Below are 18,344 nucleotides of genomic sequence, written 5' to 3' on the forward strand. Positions count from 1 at the left end.
TCTTGTCAACGTCAAAGTTCAGTTCCCAGTCCTTAAGTTACTTGACCTTTCAACAAGACTTACCACAGATGATCCTTCTTTCCTCACTTAAAACTCTTTCTTTGCCTTGCTTTCAGGACACCAGTCATGCTCTCCTGGGTTCCCAGAGATCTCATTGATTACTCCTTTTCAGTCTCCTTGGTCAGTTCCTCCTCATTATTCACTTTTGTACTTCTCTATCTTCCAATTCCTTGCTTTATATATCTATAAGCAGGTAACTCTCAAATTATGTCTTTAATTCCAACTTATTCCCTTAACTCCAGACTCATATATTTAACCTCCTACAAAAATTTCCACAGTAGCAGTTTTGCAATGTAACATATTTCCTTACAGCTGGACCAATTTACATACTGCTTTGGAAACAAATACACAAATCAAATTGATTTTCAATTTATTTAGCCCATGAAGTGCAGAACGTTCACTCTCTATCGTCCACTCTGAAATATTATCCCATTAGTCCAGTTGTCAAATGACATTTTTAACTTACTACTGGCTTCCCTAATCTCTACCCCATAAATGATGATCTTAGAAATATCCATTCTACCAAATGTTATTGGTGAGTAGGTGAGACATACCAGAGAATCCAGGGCCTTAGAATACATTGATGAGAACAGGTAAAGATGATTAGCTTGGGAACTGAGCATTATCAATCGTCATCTCTCTTGGGATCAGAGGGAGCTGAGTTGCAGAAGGAATCTTTTTGGCCTTGGAGATCCAGTTCCCAGAGTTACTCATTAGTGGAAAATCTGGAGGTATTTTCCATTGAGAAAATTCCCTATAGATGATATTGAGGAATAAAATAAACAATTAAACAATTAAATAAAATAAACAATTAAACAATTGTTTAATTAAATCAAACAATTTAATTAAACAATTAAATTAATATTAACATTCTGTAAGTAAAATTAGAATTATTAAATTATTAATATTAAAATTATAGATAGGACCACACATTTTGGGTAGCTCTCTTCTAGATACAGATTCACATAATCAGGCTGTCCATTTGCCATCTGTTCCGCCACACGACCAGCTGCGCAGTGAGAGATAGGTTTTGTAGAGATCAAAGAAAAAACCCAGAAACAGCTAATGAGACATATGGGTTTATTGGGGAGTTATTTACAGTGAAGGTAGAGTGGCAGCCAGCTGGACAGGCAATGCACACCCACTACTGCCCCCTGAGAGAAGCTTGCTTAAGTAGACAGAAGAACAAAGGCTGTGTACTTGCCAAGGGGAGTCATCCCTGTATGATTGGTATTCCAAGGACCAGAGCCCCCCTGGAGGGCCTCTGTGTTCTCTCAGACCATGAGGGTCTTTGTGCTAGTTATCCCACAAGAAAGCAGCTGGGTTGGCCAAGCCCAGGACTGTTATCATTGTGGGTGTTGGTGCATGGCCCAGGCAAAGAGCCTCAAGGACACATTGTTTTTAACAGGGCACATTGGCTAGTGCCCCTACACCATCAATCCTTGAGATACATGTGAGTATATCAAATTTAATTCTATTCAAATGAGAACTTTTACTCCAAGCTTTCCTCCTCCTTGTTTCTCATCTAATATTCACCATTTTAGTAAATGGCTTTATGATTCATCAATTGTCTTAAGTTAGATAGGTGTCACATTTACCTGTTAATAATACAGACCAGAAATACAGAGTTTTAAATAAGTATAAGTTTATTTTTTCTCTCATGCAAGCAATGTCCAGAGGTAGGTAGTCTAGGGAGGATGTGGTGGACCCTTGAGATTAAAAGATACCAAAGATCCCTCTCACTTCCTAGCATATGGCTTTCATCCTCAGTGTCACCTCCTGGAGCTGCATTTGTTTTGATAATAATGCTACTTCCTAGGCAGAAATGTGTGTGTGTGCATGTGTGTAATTGAAGTCAACTTGTTACCAGCCTAAAATAGACTATCATATCTATCAGATGTTTTATGTCATTCTCATGGTAACTACCAAGCAAAACCTCTAGTAGACATTCAAAAAACAAAGAGAAAGGAATCAAAGCAGAATATCATCAAAACATGAAGGAACACAGCAAGAAAGGAAAAAGAAACAAAGGACTTACCTACAAACACCCATAAAACCATCAATAAAATGGCAACAGTAAGCTCTTACTTATTAATAATCATTTTAAATGTAAATGGACTAAATTATCCAATAAAAATACAAACTGTGGCTGAATGGCTGGAAAAAAAATAATCCAACTATATGCTACCTATGAGAGACTCGATTTAGTTTTAAGGGCACACACACTGAAAGTGAAGGGATGGAAAAAGATATTCCTTGCAAATGGAAATACAAAGAAAAGAAGAGTGAGTATACTTATATCAGAAAAAATAGACTTTAAGTCAAAAACTGTAACAAGAGATAAAGAAGGTCATTATATAATAAAGAGATCAGTTCATCTAGAGGATATAAAGATTGTAGACATTGATGCACCCAACATTGGAACACCTAAATATGTAAAGTCAACATTAACAGATATGAAGCAAAAAAATACACTGTAATATAATAATAGTAGGAGACTTCAATACCTTGTTTTCAACAATGGATAGATCCTCCAGACAGAAATCAACAATGAAACATTGGACTTGAACTACACATTAGACCAAGTGGACTTAACAAACATATACAGAACACTCCATGCAACAACAGTAGAATACATATTCTTCTCAAGTACACATGGAACATTCTCCAGGATAGATCTCCATGAAACAAGTTTTAAGAAATCTAAGAATATTAAAATTACGTCAGGGCTGGCTCCGTGGCTGAGTGGTTAAGTTCATGCACTCTGCTGTGGTGGCCCATGGTTAGGATCCTGAGCACGGACATGGTACTGCTCGTCAGGCCACATTGAGGCGGCATCCCACATCCCACAACTAGAAGGACTTGCAACTAAGATATACAACTGTGTACAAGGGGGATTTGGGGACATAAAGCAGAAAAAAAAAAAGGTTGGCAACAGTTGTTAGCCCAGGTGCCAATCTTTAAAAAAAATAAAAAAATAAAAAATAAAATTACATCAAATGTCTTTTATGATGACAATGGAATGAAATTAGAAAGCAATAACAAGAGGAAAATTGGAACATTTATAAATACATGGAGATTAATCAACACACTCCTAAAAAAAATGAGTCAAAGAAGAATCAAAAGGAAATAAAAAAAGAAACTTGAAAAAACAAAAATAGAAACACAAAATACCAAAACTTATAGAATGCATCAAAGCAGTTCTAGCAGGGAAGTTTATAATGATAAGTTCCTACATTAGGAACAAAGAAAGATCTCAAAGAAACAATCTAACTTGATGCTTAAGCAATAGAAAAAGAAAAGCAAACAAAATCCAAAGTTAGTAGAAGGAAGGAAATAACACTCTTAGGAGAAATAAATTAAATAAAGACTAGAAAGACAATAGAAAGGATCAATGACACTAAGAGTTGGTTTTTTGAAAGATAAACAAAATTGAAAAACTGTCAACTAGACCAAGAAAAAAAAGACAAATAAAATAAGAAATTAGACAGGAAACATTACAGCTGATACCACAGAAATACAAAGGACCAAACAAAACTACTATAAACAATTATATGCCAACTAATTGTATAACCTGGAAGAAAGGTATAAATTCATAAAATATATAAACTAGCAAGATGGAATCATGAAGAAATAGAAAATATGAACAGAACAATAACTAATAAAGAGATTACCTCTGTAATCAGAAATCTCCCAACAAAGGAAAGCACAGGATCAGATGGCTTCACTGGTGAATTTTATCAAACATTTAATGAAGAGTTATGCAAATCTTTGTCAAACTATCAAAAAAATTAAAGAGGGGACACTTCCAAAACCATTTTATGAGACCAGAATTATAATGATCCCAAATCCAGAAAGGGCAAAAAAAGAAAATTATAGGCCAATATTCCTGGTTAACATAGACACAAATTTTTTCAACAGAATACTAGCAAACCAAGTTCAACATCACATTAAGAGAATCATTCACCATGATGAAATGGGATTTATCTTTGCGATGCAAGAATTGTTCAACATACACAAATGAATAAATATGATACACCACATTAACAGAATGATGTATAAAATTATATAATCATTCCAACAGATGCAGAAAAACATTTGACAAAATTCAATGTCCTTTCATGATAAAAACTCTCAACAGATTGGGTATTAAAGGAATGTACCTCAAAGACCATATGTTACAAGCTCACATCTAATATCATACTCAAAAGTGCAAGGCTAACAATTTTTCCTTGAAGATCAGAAACAAGACAAGAAGCCCACTCTTACCACTTCTATCCAACATAGTACTAAACATACTACCGAAAGCAATAAGAAAAGAAAGATAAATAAAAGTCATCCAAATTGGAAGGCAGAAAGTGAAATGATCTCAGTTTGCAGATAACATGATCTCATATAAGGAAAACACTGCAGATTTTACCAAAAAACTGTTGAGACTAAGAAAGGAATTCAGTAATTTGCAGGATACGAAATCAACATACAGATATCAGTTGCACTTCTATACACTACTAATTAACTATCTGAAAAAAGAATTAAGAAAACAACCCAATTTACGATAGTGTGAAAAACAATGAAATACTTAGGAATAAATTTAACCAAAGAGGTAAAAGATCTATGCACTGAAAACTATGAAACATAGATGAAAGAAATTGAAGACATAAGTAAGTAAAAGAGATTTCTTGTGTTCATGGATTGGAAGAATTAATATTGTTATAATGTCCATACTACCCAAAGCAATCAACAGATTCAATGCAGTCCCCATCAAAACACCAGTGTGACTTTTTACAGGAAAGAAAAAATCAACCATGAAATTCATAAGAACCATAAATGACTCCAAATAGCCAAAGTAATCTTGAGTTAGAAGGACAAAACTGGAGACACCACACTTCCTGATTTTAAATTATATTACAAAGGAAGAGTAACCAAAGGAGTATGTTGTTAGCATAAAAACAGACACACAGACCAGTCGAACAGAATAGAGAGCCAAGAAATAAACCCATGCATATGTGTTCAACTAATCTTTGACTGGGGCATCACGAATACACAATGGGGGAAGGATAGTCTCTTGTCTCTTCAACAAATGGTGTTGGGAAAACTGGATGTCCATATACAAAAGAATGAAATTAGACCCTTATCTTACGCTGTACATAAAATCAACTCAAAAGATTAAAGACTTAAACGTAAGACCTGAAACTGTAAAACTCATAGAAGAAAACATTGTCGAGAAGCTCCTTGACATTGGTCTCAGCAATAATTTTTTGGATCTGCTAACAAAAGTAGAAATAAACAAGTGCAACAACATTAAACTTAAAAGTTTCTGTACAATAAAGGAAACGTTCAACAAAAAGGAAAGGCAACCTACATAATAGGAGAAAATACTTGCCAATCACATATCTGATAAGGAGTTATTATGTAAATATATAAGGAGCTCATACAGCTCAATAGCAAAAAACCAAATAACCCATTTTAAAAATTGGCAAAGGACACATGAATAGACATATTTCCAAAGAAGATATTCAAATGGCCAATAGGTAAACAAAAAGGTGCTCAACATCACTAATCATCAGGGAAATGCAAATTAAAATCACAATTAGATATCTGAACTCACATGTATTACAGTTAACTATTATCAAAAAGACAAAAGATAGTGCTGCTGAGGATGTGGAGAAAAGTGAACCCTTGTACACTGTTGGTGGGAATGTAAACAGAGTCACAATGGAAGACAGTATGGAAGTTCCACAGAAAATTAAAAATAGAACTACTATATGATCCAACAATTCCACTTTTGAATATATATCTGAAGTAAATGAAGTCACTGTCTTGAAGGTACTCCCATGTTCATTGCAGGATTATTCACAATAGCGAAATCATGGAAACAACCTAAGTGTCCATTGACGCATGAATCACTAAAGATGTGAGATAAATATATATATATATTTAAAATACATATTTTTACATATATAAAAGGTATATTGTGACTATATATAATGATATAAGATATATAATAAAATATATAATTATATATTAATAATTAAGAAAATCATAGAAATAATAATACACAATATTATATACATAATGAAATATTATTCTGTCATAAAAAAGACAGAAGTCCTGCCATTTGTGACAACATGGATGAACTTTGAGGCCATTATGCTAAGTGAAATAAGTCAGACAAAAATACTTATGATCTCACTTATTTGTGGAATCTAAAAAAAAGTCAAACTCATAGAATGAGTAGATTGGTAGTTGCCAGCAGCTGGGGAATGATGAAATGGGGAGTTAGCACAAACTTTCAGTTATAAGATGAATAATGTCTGAGGATTTAACATACAGCATGGTGGCTATGGAATTAAAATGCCTTTGTAATTCACAAACACAATGAGAAGTCAGGGAAACCAGCTCTGAATCACGGGTACTAAACTTTAATACTAGCAAGCAGACAGAAAATATGGGCAACTGCTCAGCCTGTCTTCTATACCATTCTCGAGCCTGACTGAGTGTTCAAATTCACAGCTAAGAAAGTTTTTCAGGTTTACATTCCCACTGATTATAATGGTAGAAAAATATTTGAAATGATAGTTCATATTGAGATTGCTGCATAAGCTTTTCATCTTCAAAAACCTCTTCCTCTCTTTCTGAAATTCTGCCCGCCTTTTGTGAGCCACAGACCTCTACACCTAGAAATCCTGAGACAGCATATCTCCTGGGTGAGAAGGATTGTTGTAAGAATAAACAGTATACATTTCCATACCTGTAATATGAGGGAATTCTTCTTGGGAAATGCTTACCTTGTGTTCCATTTTCCTTTCATTGTTCCTATTTTCTTTCCTTACTATGTATCTTCCTTACTTTCAGGACCACAAACAGCACAAGTCTCAATGACCTCATATGTTTTCTGAGTTAAAATATCTTTTATTTCATGGGAAAGATGTATGGATACATATGCTCATCGTGGGGACTTCCCTGAAAAAAACTCTGTGTGTAAAGTGGGAAGAAATTTGGCAATGACAGTTAAGAAATGGGGGGCAGTTACATCTCATTGATCTGTACAGAAAGGTGATTATCTTTAAATAGTCTATTCACATATTACTGTGGTTCTATGGAAAAAAAGAAAAGAGGAATAGAGAGAAATGCTTTGATTCCTTCTAACATGACTCTTCACTGTTGGTAATAACACTAAATTATTTTCTTGAACTTTGAGATCCCAAACCTCACATTACTCTCTGGGAGAATGAAGTTGGTCTCTCCAATGTATACCCTTCTTTCTTTTATTTTTTTAAGGAACATTTGCCTTGAGCTCACATCTGCCACCAATCCTCCTCTTTTTGCTGAGGAAGACTTGCCCTGAGCTAACATCCTGCCCATCTTCCCCTATTTCGTGTGGGACACTTGCCATGCATGGCTTGACAAGTGGTGCATAAGTCCGCATGGGCCACCAAAGCAGAATATGAGCACTTAACTACTGTGCCACTGGGCAGGCCCAATGTGTACCCTTCTTGCTGTACCCTTTAGGTGAAAATATTCTGTCTACTTCATCCAAGAATATCAATATGCCATCTGACAAGCTTTTAATAACATTTATAAATGCTCTGTACTTTGTCCATCTTTCTATTGAGGTCCATTCTTGTTGCTTTGAAGGATTATAAATTCATGAAATTAATAATTCTTTGTTACACAATATGCTAAAAATATAATAGAAACAAGTAACATTTATTGTCTGTTCATTGTGTAAGTTATTATTCTGAGCTCTTCACATGTATTAGCTCATTTAGTTCTTTCAAACCCCTAGTGTAGGAAATACTAAAATCATTCCTACTTTATCACAAGAAAACTAAAGCTCAAAGGACTTAATTATATTTTGTTGGTTTTTTCCCCCAAACTTTATTGAGAAACTGTTGACAAATATAGTTTTATATATTTGAAATGTACATCATGTTGATTTGATTTACATATTCATTGTGACGGGATCATCGCCATCTAGATAATTAACACATCCATCAACTCACATTGTTAATTTTTTGTGTGTGTGGTGAGAATGCCTAAGATCTAGTTTCAGCAACATTCAAATATATAATACCATATAATTAACTATAGTCATCATTAAATTTCCCTGTTTTACAATAAGTAGTGAAACCAGAATTCAAACCAAGGCTTTCTACTTTTGGAGATAACTGCGATGTGGTCTCCATTCTTTCAAAATATCATTTTTTTTGTGTGTGGGGAAAGATTTGCCCTGAGCTAACATCTGTTGACAAGTTTGCTCTTTTTTTCTTTTCCTCTCCAAAGCCCCAGTGCATGGTTGTATATCTTAGTCGTAAGTCTTTCTAGTTCTATGTGAGCCTTCACCACAACATGGCATCTGATAGAGGAATGGTATGGTTCTGAGACCTGGAAACAAACCTGGGCCACTGAAGCGGTGAGAATGCTGAACTTTAACCACTGGGCAATCAGGGCTGGCTCTCATCCATCTGAATTTTATCTACAGTTTCCTCAGTTGTATAACACCCCATCATTTTGATGAAGTCATGAGCAGTGATTTTCCTCTCTACCTTTTGTCTTTCCAAATTCTTGTTTATAATTATTTTTCTCCTCTATTCAAAATAAAATTGTTTTAAATATTCTTTTATTAAAAGGTAAGCTTCATGTGCATGTGACCTATGCAATCCCAAAGGGCTACATGGTCAGTAGTGCCCCATGCTTGATTTAATGGTTTGCTTTCACCATCTTGAAATTCTTAATAATTTTTATACAAGTGATCCTGATTTTTAATTTTTCACTGGACCCCATGAATTATGTAACTGGTTTTGTTTATTAGAGTTAGAGTTTCACGTTTGCTATTTAGAAGTACAGTGTTATAGAGTTTATGTTTACACGCTGTGAGATAATAGCCAGAATTGGCTCAACTTAGTCTCTGTGTAGACAGACAGACAGACTAGCTATTCTTTCTTCATAGATGCTTGATGCCATCTGTGTAAAATTCCAAGTTCACCCCAGTACATGGTCTATTCCTCCATTTTTTAAATACATATTGTTTGTTCAGCTGCATTTCAAGCAATATTATTTTATTTTAGGTCTTAATATCTTGTAGAATATATCCAATCTTTAGTCTTCTTTAGTAAAAATGCATTGAAGAGTTTTGGGAGCTCATTTCCTAGGTAATTTCAATGTTATAGGCAACTCTGTTTATAGAACAGAGACCTAAAGCCAGCACATGGTAGTGGGTTAAAATTGATATCCTTAGGTAAAGCCAGGATTCTTGAAAGATGATATTGTACTGAAAGGGGTGTGTGATAGACAAAAGTTACCCAGACATAGAGGAAGATTACAAAAAGTTCCTCTGTTGTAGCTTAGGTGCTGAAATTTAAAAATAAAAATATCTCCTGGGAAGATGTAACCGAATGCCAGCAGATATCAGAAGGTGGGCATAAAGTGAGTGTATTTTCTTTTGTACAGGTTCTAGCATAGGAATGGATAGAGGAACTTCATGGAGATTTCTTCATTCTGAGTATCATTGACAGAGTAGGAGAGGTCTTGTTCAATGTAAGGCAAGGAGGGTAATACGCCTTAGAGCAAAAGTGAATTCATGCTTGGATATCCAGGAGGGAATTTTGGGATAGATTGGATCTTTGAAAGGAAAACAACTGTTATTGATATGTGCTTCAACCCAAACTGATCAAAAAAGTAAGCTTCAGGGATAGTCAGACTTGCACAGTTAAAATTTAACATTGAGTAGAAGGAAGATGATGATCAAAATGTGAATTTTACATAAACATCCAATCCTGTATGTTTCTTACTTCGAAGTGTCTCTAAAAATGTAAATGTTAAATATATTCATATTATATCAAGTTCCAGTTCCTTTGCTTCGTATTCCTTTGCAGACCCTGAAAGATCTGTGCCACAGCATCTGTCTGTAAAAGTGGAGTTTTAAATTTACCAGTGGGAATTTTCCTATTTCCCCTGGGCTCATTCTAGATTCAAACTTTCTCAGAGATCCTGCTCTCTCCCAACCAGGATTGCTGTGAGGTTATGTTAGAAGAAACAGGACTACCTCTCCACTAACTCCAGCCCCAGTTCATTTAAGGGGAGGGCCGGGAGGGAGGGGTGGGCCACCCTAATAGGGAAGGCAGGATGTGTGCGGACAGACTATTCCGATCTTTTACCTTCTGATGGGGTAAGACAGACCATACTTCCTGGAATGACTGCTTTACCAAGGATATGGTGATGGATCCCATTCAGGAGTACAGGCCCCAGAGTTGGGGTCATGAAGCAAGATGATACTACATACTATACTGGATCATTGGGCAAAGATGTTTGGGCATCAGGAATTCAGTAAGGCCATGAGCTGGGGGCCAGCTGCAAAATGAAGCTGAGTGAGTGGCCGAGGCTTGGGGGAGCTGGTCACGCCTGTCTAAATTAGTCACACAAAGAGCTAGAGCAGAAGTTACCACCAACCAAGAAGAGGATGCAATCTGACCAGCATGCTCTTCCTCTCCTTTCTCACCTTCCCAATACCAGAAGAAGTAGGAGGAGGAAGAAGAGGGGTTGTGAGGGGCAAACAAGGCTCTCTCTCTTTTACTCCAAGCTACTGGACCAAATCTAGTGCTGGATAATAAAAAAATAGTGTTGGTGTGTAATTTAAAAATAAATAGACCTTTGTGCAACGCTATATTTCAATACAAAGAAAAGGGAATAGTAAACATTTTAATAAGCAGAGTAATGCTTTTAAAACCTTAAAGTGAATGACAAATTAGGGAATCTGACTCAAGGTGAGTTGGAAAGTTGGCTATCAGTGGAAAGAGAGGGAGTAAACAGAGCACAGTTTATAGCAGTAACCACAAAAATAAAACCATTTCGCATTTACACCTCATACATTGAGACTCCTCAGTAAACTATATATGTTATTATCTCTGATAATAACATTCAACATTTAGAGAATCTAATGGCTGTGGTCAGTTTATGGAGCTTTTCTCATTTTACATTGAGTCTAGGCTCCTTCATACCTTGGTGCCTTTGCTCATAGTTGGCATCCTCCTCTGCATTTTGTAAATTAGCAACCATTCTTCTTTATTAATTTATGAGGACTTAGCCAAATGTTCTAGTCCACTGACTAGAGAACTAGTCCTGAATTCTTATTATTCAGAGAGGGCCATACAGTTTTTCAGAGCAGCACCTGGACCTGGATATCCGCATCCAATAACCTCATCTACAATGAGTGGACTGCAGCCTTGAGATGAGAGGGCTTGTGGAAGGTCACCTTGTTGTATATGGTAATGTGGTAACTGGAGCCTTCTGGTCTTCTGGTTTACAGGTCCACTGCCTGTCTTGAAGCCTTTAATTTTCTTGTGAATAATTTGATCTTTCCAGTAGAACTCTACATTCAGCACCCATGTCTCATAAGACCTTTATATCCTTTTCCTTGTATACGTTTTCAGCATGTTGCCAGAATCAGGATGGCAGGGATGGAGTTGCACCTGAACATTTCTACACTTTCCTCAATTTTACTTTTTCTCTTTGCATCCAACTGCAAACTTTTATGACAATGCTGCTCAGTGATTGACACAGCTATGGAAATGGTGAAGCCAAATGGTTTTATGTTGAAGGAACTGAAATTCAGGTCTTTCCACTGAGCTAACTTAGAGAATTCTATTGATGGAGAGGAAATGTAATAATTTATATTGTCCATACTTCTCCACCTTGTCTGAGTAAAAGAAAAAGTACAGATCACTTATATCAAAAACATGAAAATCTCCACAGAGACTTGTTCTCACTCGTTTCTTGATTAACAGATTTTGTTCCATCAACTTCCCCTGTATCTAATACCATTCTTTCCCATGGTTATTTCAGGGCATTTATACAGCTGCCTGGATAAGCTCAGGTTAGCAGCCTCTTGGCATTCTTTTCTCTGGAAGAAAGAATCACATTTCTTCTTAGCTGTACTGGAATCTGAACTTATAGGGGCATATTTATATTTTCTCTTTGAACCCTAGATTTAGTATTATGAACTTTATTTTTAATTTTCCTTGTATAAATTCATGATGTTTTTAAATTTTATTTTATTTTCCAGGATTGGAGGGATTGAGAAGGAGCAAGGAGAGTCAACCTGACTGTCTATATGCTTTCATTAGTTTTGCTGTCAAATATGTAGTGGTCCCTTTCCCTGACTTGCCTATTCTCCAACAGGAGGTTGTGCTTGTCATTGCTTATGTCATAATATTTATGCCTAGAATCTGAGCTAATAATTAGGAAATTGAATTTATCAGTTCTCTTGTGCTCACCTTAGAGATATTTGCCAAATATATCTCAAAGTTAAGGTTATTCAGACTTTCCCATGTTAAACTTGATTCCTCTCTGAAGTGGTGTTTCTCTTCAGTTTCATATTTGGACCAGAGCTACTCCACGTTAGGACCATACAATTGCTACCAAAAAACTTAAACTTCCTTCAATTAAGATTTTATCCAAACAGTTTTGTTCATAAGAGTGGGGTTCCTTACATCAACCAGAAAATTGTTGTGAGAAATGAGTAATGCATGTGAAATTGATGGAAGAGTATAAAATACCCAAAGACATGTTTGTGTTCCCCAATCCAGACTTTTACACTGAGACTCTTCAGTGAGTTTGTGCCTTATGGGGTTAAGGCAGAGTCATGACTGCTCTCAAGCTTGTCAAAGTTCATGCTTTCTGTTCATATACATGGACAAATTTTCTAGGTGCTGAAAGTAACGTATCTGGCTCTCTAAAGCAGCTTATACTTTAGTTGGCCAAAAGATAAAATTTTCCCTAATATGGAAAAAATCTTAAAATAATAAGAAAAACAATCCAAATTAAAATGAAAATGTAAAGCCCAGAAGAAAAAATAAAAATATACCAATGGAGGGAGAAATTCAAGTTCTCATTATTTCTCAAGGAAATGCATATTAAAACAACAATAGGATAACATGTCTCCACATCAGATTGGCAAATATTTTCAAAGAGTATTAAGATTAAATACTGTTTGAAAGTCTGAGGATTAGATATTTTCATGTGCCTTTGAAGATTACTACTGCTTCTGTTGAAAGCTATATGGCAATATTTATTAAAATTTTTAAACGGCAAGTATTTTGATCCAGGAATCACACTTCTGGAAATTTATTTCTGAAAAGGAGATTAGTAAGCAGAGATATTTTGAATAGAATGCTTGTTGCAACATTGTAATAAAATACACTGGTCCAATTTTAAGGAAATGGTTGAATTTAAAATGGTACATATATGCTATAAATTCAACACTATTATTAAAAACAACGAAGTAATATATCAGTAGCTATTCACTTGTGTGAATGTGTATTTGTTAAGTGTATTTTTCTACCACGGAGAAAAGTGTAGAAGGATACACAACTGATTCTAGACATGGGTTATATGAGAATAGGCTGATAGATGAGTGGATGGTGTGTGTGGGAAAAAGGAAAATGTCTGAAATGGAAAAGAAAAGCATTGGAAATCCAAAAGTAGAAATACTCATCAAAACCTAGCTCTAAATTCCCACTATACTATTCATGTTATGATACCAATTATATAAAATTATATCTGTGTATATTTTTATGCAAAAATATGTTTCAATATAAGGAGGTCTATACTGCTTTGTGAGGGTGTTCATGAAGTGTTTATGTGTATACACACATTGTTTATGACAAGAGTAAATGTGACAGCAATATGTATATTATAAGTCTATTTTGATAAAAACAAACTCTCAAATCAACCCATCAGTCAGCCAGAGCTAACTCCCCGCTGTGTGTACATGTGTGTCTTGCTGCATGTGTGTAGCATCAGTTGGGTGAAATGTTTGGAGGGAATAAACAGAGACTATTTATTTTATTTTAGAGACTAGCCTTTTATTTTTAATGTTAAAATATTCATATATATATATATACATATTCCATATGTATGGAAAACTAAGCAGGAATCCATACCAGGGGTTCACATCGGTTATCCTGGGTGGAGGGGAGGAGGCATTAGAGGCATAATGGTTGGGAGAGAGGGCTATGCTTTGTTTTCACATTTTTTCACTTGTTACAATATGCATCTTTTACTTTTGTAACTTTATAAATATAAAATAAATTTACAAAGATAATAGTTTATGTGGTAACTGGTAAAGATGTAAAATAATTTAAGCAGTAAAAATTTTACATGGTAAAAAGTTAAAGATGTATGTAATAAAATTACATCTTTCTACGACCTCAAATTACTGGTACTCCTATCTAGAATTTAGGTACACCTAGTTAATACAATCACACGTTGCTTAATGAGAGGGACACATTCTTAGAAATGCTCATTAGGCCATTTAGTCATTGTGCATACATCTTAGAGTGTGCTTACACAAGACTAGATGGTGTAGCCTACTACACACCTAGGCTACATGGTGCTAATCTTTCTTTCTTTCTTTTTTTTTTTTTGAGGAAGTTTAGCACTGAGCTAACTGCTGCCAATCCTCCTCTTTTCGCTGAAGAAGACTGGCTCTGAGCTAACATCCATGCCCATCTTCCTCTACTTTATATGTGGGACGCCTACCACAGCATGGTGTGCCAAGCAGTGCCATGTCTGCACCCCGGATCTGAACTGGCGAACCCTGGACAGCTGAAGTGGAACATGTACACTTAACCACTGCGCCACCAGGCCGGCCCCTACGGTACTAATCTTATAGGACCACCGTCACGTATGCAGTCCGTCTTTCACTGAAAGGTCATTTTGCAGGGCATGACTGTAGTTGCTTGACTGTGTACATATAAACATGTGAGTGGTATATTGCTTTTTCACAAATGGGAGCAGACTAAAGCACACTGTTTTGATCTTACTTTTTCCATTTAACAAAATATCATAGAGATCTTTGGCATCTAGGGAAGTTCATAAGGTAGTAAGTTCGAATGTTTGCATAAATAAAGGGAAAAGTATATAAAGATAGAGAGCAACAGCTTAACAGTAGCTTTATCAGTTGGGTGGAGAGTTTAGGGGAAGAAAGAATATTCATCTTTTTAAAGACTACTATTATATTTGAAGTGTCACAATAAGGATATATCATATTTATCATTTAAGCTATTAAATTTTAAAAGTAATGTGACCTTTTCTCTAGGCTACAGACAGCAGGCTCCTTGTATTTCAGAGAAAGGAGTTTTCTCTGTTGGTCTGTTAGTCAGCGAGAAAGTGGGGCTGTAGTTTGCATCTGATGCAGACAGGTGACAGAGAAGTACCCGAACACACATTTGGGGATGATAAGTCAATGGATCAGCCTGATTTCTGTGAAGCATTCACAGGAGAGAACAGTGAGAGATAAGTTGTTGGGCAGGCATTGGGGCATGGAGGATATGGAAAGGCCACATAGCAGTTTGGACTTTATTCTGTAATAACAGGCCTGCATCCTTCCCTTTAAAGCAGGCTCAGCATTGGCAAGCCTTTGATGATATATACAAAACACTCCTACCAAGAGTAATTTCTATTGAAATAGTTGCCTAGGATGGGGAAAGAGTCTTGAGGCTGTAGGGTGGGGAGTGAAGGTTGAGAACAGTGTTCTGAGAGGACCACTATTGGTGGTGGTAGTGGGGGCGGTTAGGGATGTTGCAGAAAAATTAGAAGAATTTTGTGATAAGTTCTGGGGAAGGTACTTGGTAGTGGGGAATGAGATGTCTGGTGATGTGAAGAGTTATTAGTACAGATAGGGATGGAAAGGTGGGTTCCCTTCTGGTTTATGCACCATTTTTGGTCAAGCCAACAGTTTAGGAACCTCCTCTAGAAGAAGACCAGTGTCTCAAGGGACTGGTATTTCTAGTTCATCTAAGGTTGCTCTTCAGTAAATCCATAATTGGTTCTCAGGAGCCTCTCTCCTCTTGGCAATCATCAGCCCTCTTTTGTGATAAAGGGAAGGACTTACCATGAAAGGACAGAAGAGTCTGGGAACTAAAAAAGAGGATGGAGGGTGAAGGAGAGAAGTACACTACGTTCCCAGTCTGCTCTGGGGAGTGCAGGGTGATTAGGATGACATTTCTACCCAATGTTCTGCATTTTTTCAGATTGAGCACAAGGAGGGAAGGGGCTAAAGGGAGGAAACTCCATCATTCTCAAATCTTCAGGAAATATTAGCACACATTCTCCTCTTTATAGTTCTATCTTTAGAGAGCAGGCTTGTTATTCCAGGTCAATTTCCTATTTTTGTATAATTTTTTTAAGGTGATAAAATAATTATATTATTATTAGAATTGTCTAAAGTCAAACTGCTTTGTTGTATAAATAAATATATATGTGTGTATTTATATAATTTGTTCTATATATATGTATTTCTATATTATTGTAAAAACCATATAATACTAAATAAAATCTAACAATTTTTAAGTGTAAAATTCTGTTGTGTTAAGTATATTCACATTGTTGTGTCACATATTTATAGCACTTTTTCATCTTGCAAAACTGAATTCCCTCTTCCCTCCCCCTCAGTCCTTGGAAACCACCTTTCTACTTTCTGTTTCTTTGATTTTGAGTACAATAGATACTTTATATGAGCGGAGTCATACAATGCTTGTCCTTTCATGACTTGCTTATTTCACTTAGCATAATGTCCTTGAGGTATAATTCTTTACAGTTTAGTCCACAGCTGCTTTAAAAAACCTGAAAAAGTAGTCTTTACAGCCTTTCTTCTTTAGCCAGTAACACATTTCCACTGATACAGTCAAAAATCTTTTTTTCCAAACTCATTGCAGGAAATCCTACAGTTTTCCTCTGGAATTCTAGTGTTACTACTTCTTCGATCAGACCGTGAAAAGATCGATCTTCAATCTTTCCTAATGCACCATAGTTTATTTTCTTTAGTAAGTAGATGGAGATGGAGAGCAGTGGATCTTCATGCTCTTTAAGTTTCAGTTGGTGTGTTATGGAGTAGAGGGAGTTAGGGCACCCTCATGTTAATTTCTTTCATAGTGAGAATTTGTCCTTCTTCTCTCTTAAGGGATAACAAAACTGAGATATGCTTAAATTAATGTTGTTTTTTAAAAAATATTTTTTCTGCTTTATTGTAGAGTAATTGCCAAATATATTTGAAGAGAGTTAACAGAATAAAAACTCACACTGAATTAAAATTTATTTACTGTTTGTCTTCTTTTTCTCCTTTATTCAAGTTTTCTTGAGATATAATTTACAAATAAAAATTGTACATACTTAAGATGTACAAGGTGATGATTTGATGTATACCACAAGCAAGCTAGTTAACACATCCACCACCTTATTCACTTTCTTTTGCAATGAGAACACTTAAGATCTACTGTCTCAGCAAATTTTATGTATAAAATGCAGTATTATTAATTATAGTCACAAAGCTGTACATTAGATCCGTGAATTTGCTTATCTCATAACTAAAAGTTGGTACCCTTTGACCAAATCTCCCCATTTCCTCCACTCCCTAGCCCCCACCAACCAACATTCTACTCTCTGCTGCTGTGAGTTTGGCTTTTTAGATTGCGCATATAATTGAGATCATACAGTATTTGACGTTCTGTATCTGGCTTATTTCACTTGGCATAATGTCCTCCAGGTTCATCCATGTTATTGCAAATGGCAGAATTTCCTTCTTTTTTGGCTGAATAATATTCCCTTTAGATTAGTTCTATATCTTGGCTACTGGATATAATGCTGCAGTGAACAAGGAGTGCAAATATCTCTTTGAGATAGTGATTTTATTTCCTTTAGATATATCCCCAGAAGGAAGATTGCTGGATCGTATGGTAGTTCTATTTTGAATTGTTTGATAACTCCTCTACTATTTTCCATAGTGTCTCTACCAATTTACATTCCCACCAACAGTGTACAGGGGTTTCCTTTTTTTTCACATCCTCACCAACACTTATTATCTTTTGACTTTTTCATAATAGTCATCCTAACAGGAGGAAGATCATATCTCACTGTGGCTTTGACTTGCATTTCCCTGATACTTAGTGGCGATCAGAACATTTCCATCTACCTACAGAAAATTCATATATTGCCTTAGGAAAAATTTCCATTCAGTTCCTTTGCTTGTTTTGCTGTTGAGTTGTAGAAGTTCTTTATATATTTTGGACATAAACCGCTTATCAAATATATGGTTTGTAAATATTTTCTCCCATTCTGTAGGTTGCCTTTTCATTTTGTTGATTGTTTCCTTTATTTTGCAGAAGTTTTTTACTTTGATGTAGTTCCACTTGTTTATTTTTGCTTTTGTTGCTTTGCTTTTGGTGTCATATCCAGAAAATCGTTGTCAGGACCAATGTCAAGGAGGTTTTTCTGTGTGTTTTCTT

The sequence above is a fragment of the Equus asinus genome, chromosome 8, assembly GCF_041296235.1.
Source record: "Equus asinus isolate D_3611 breed Donkey chromosome 8, EquAss-T2T_v2, whole genome shotgun sequence".
Taxonomy (NCBI): Eukaryota; Metazoa; Chordata; class Mammalia; order Perissodactyla; family Equidae; genus Equus; species Equus asinus.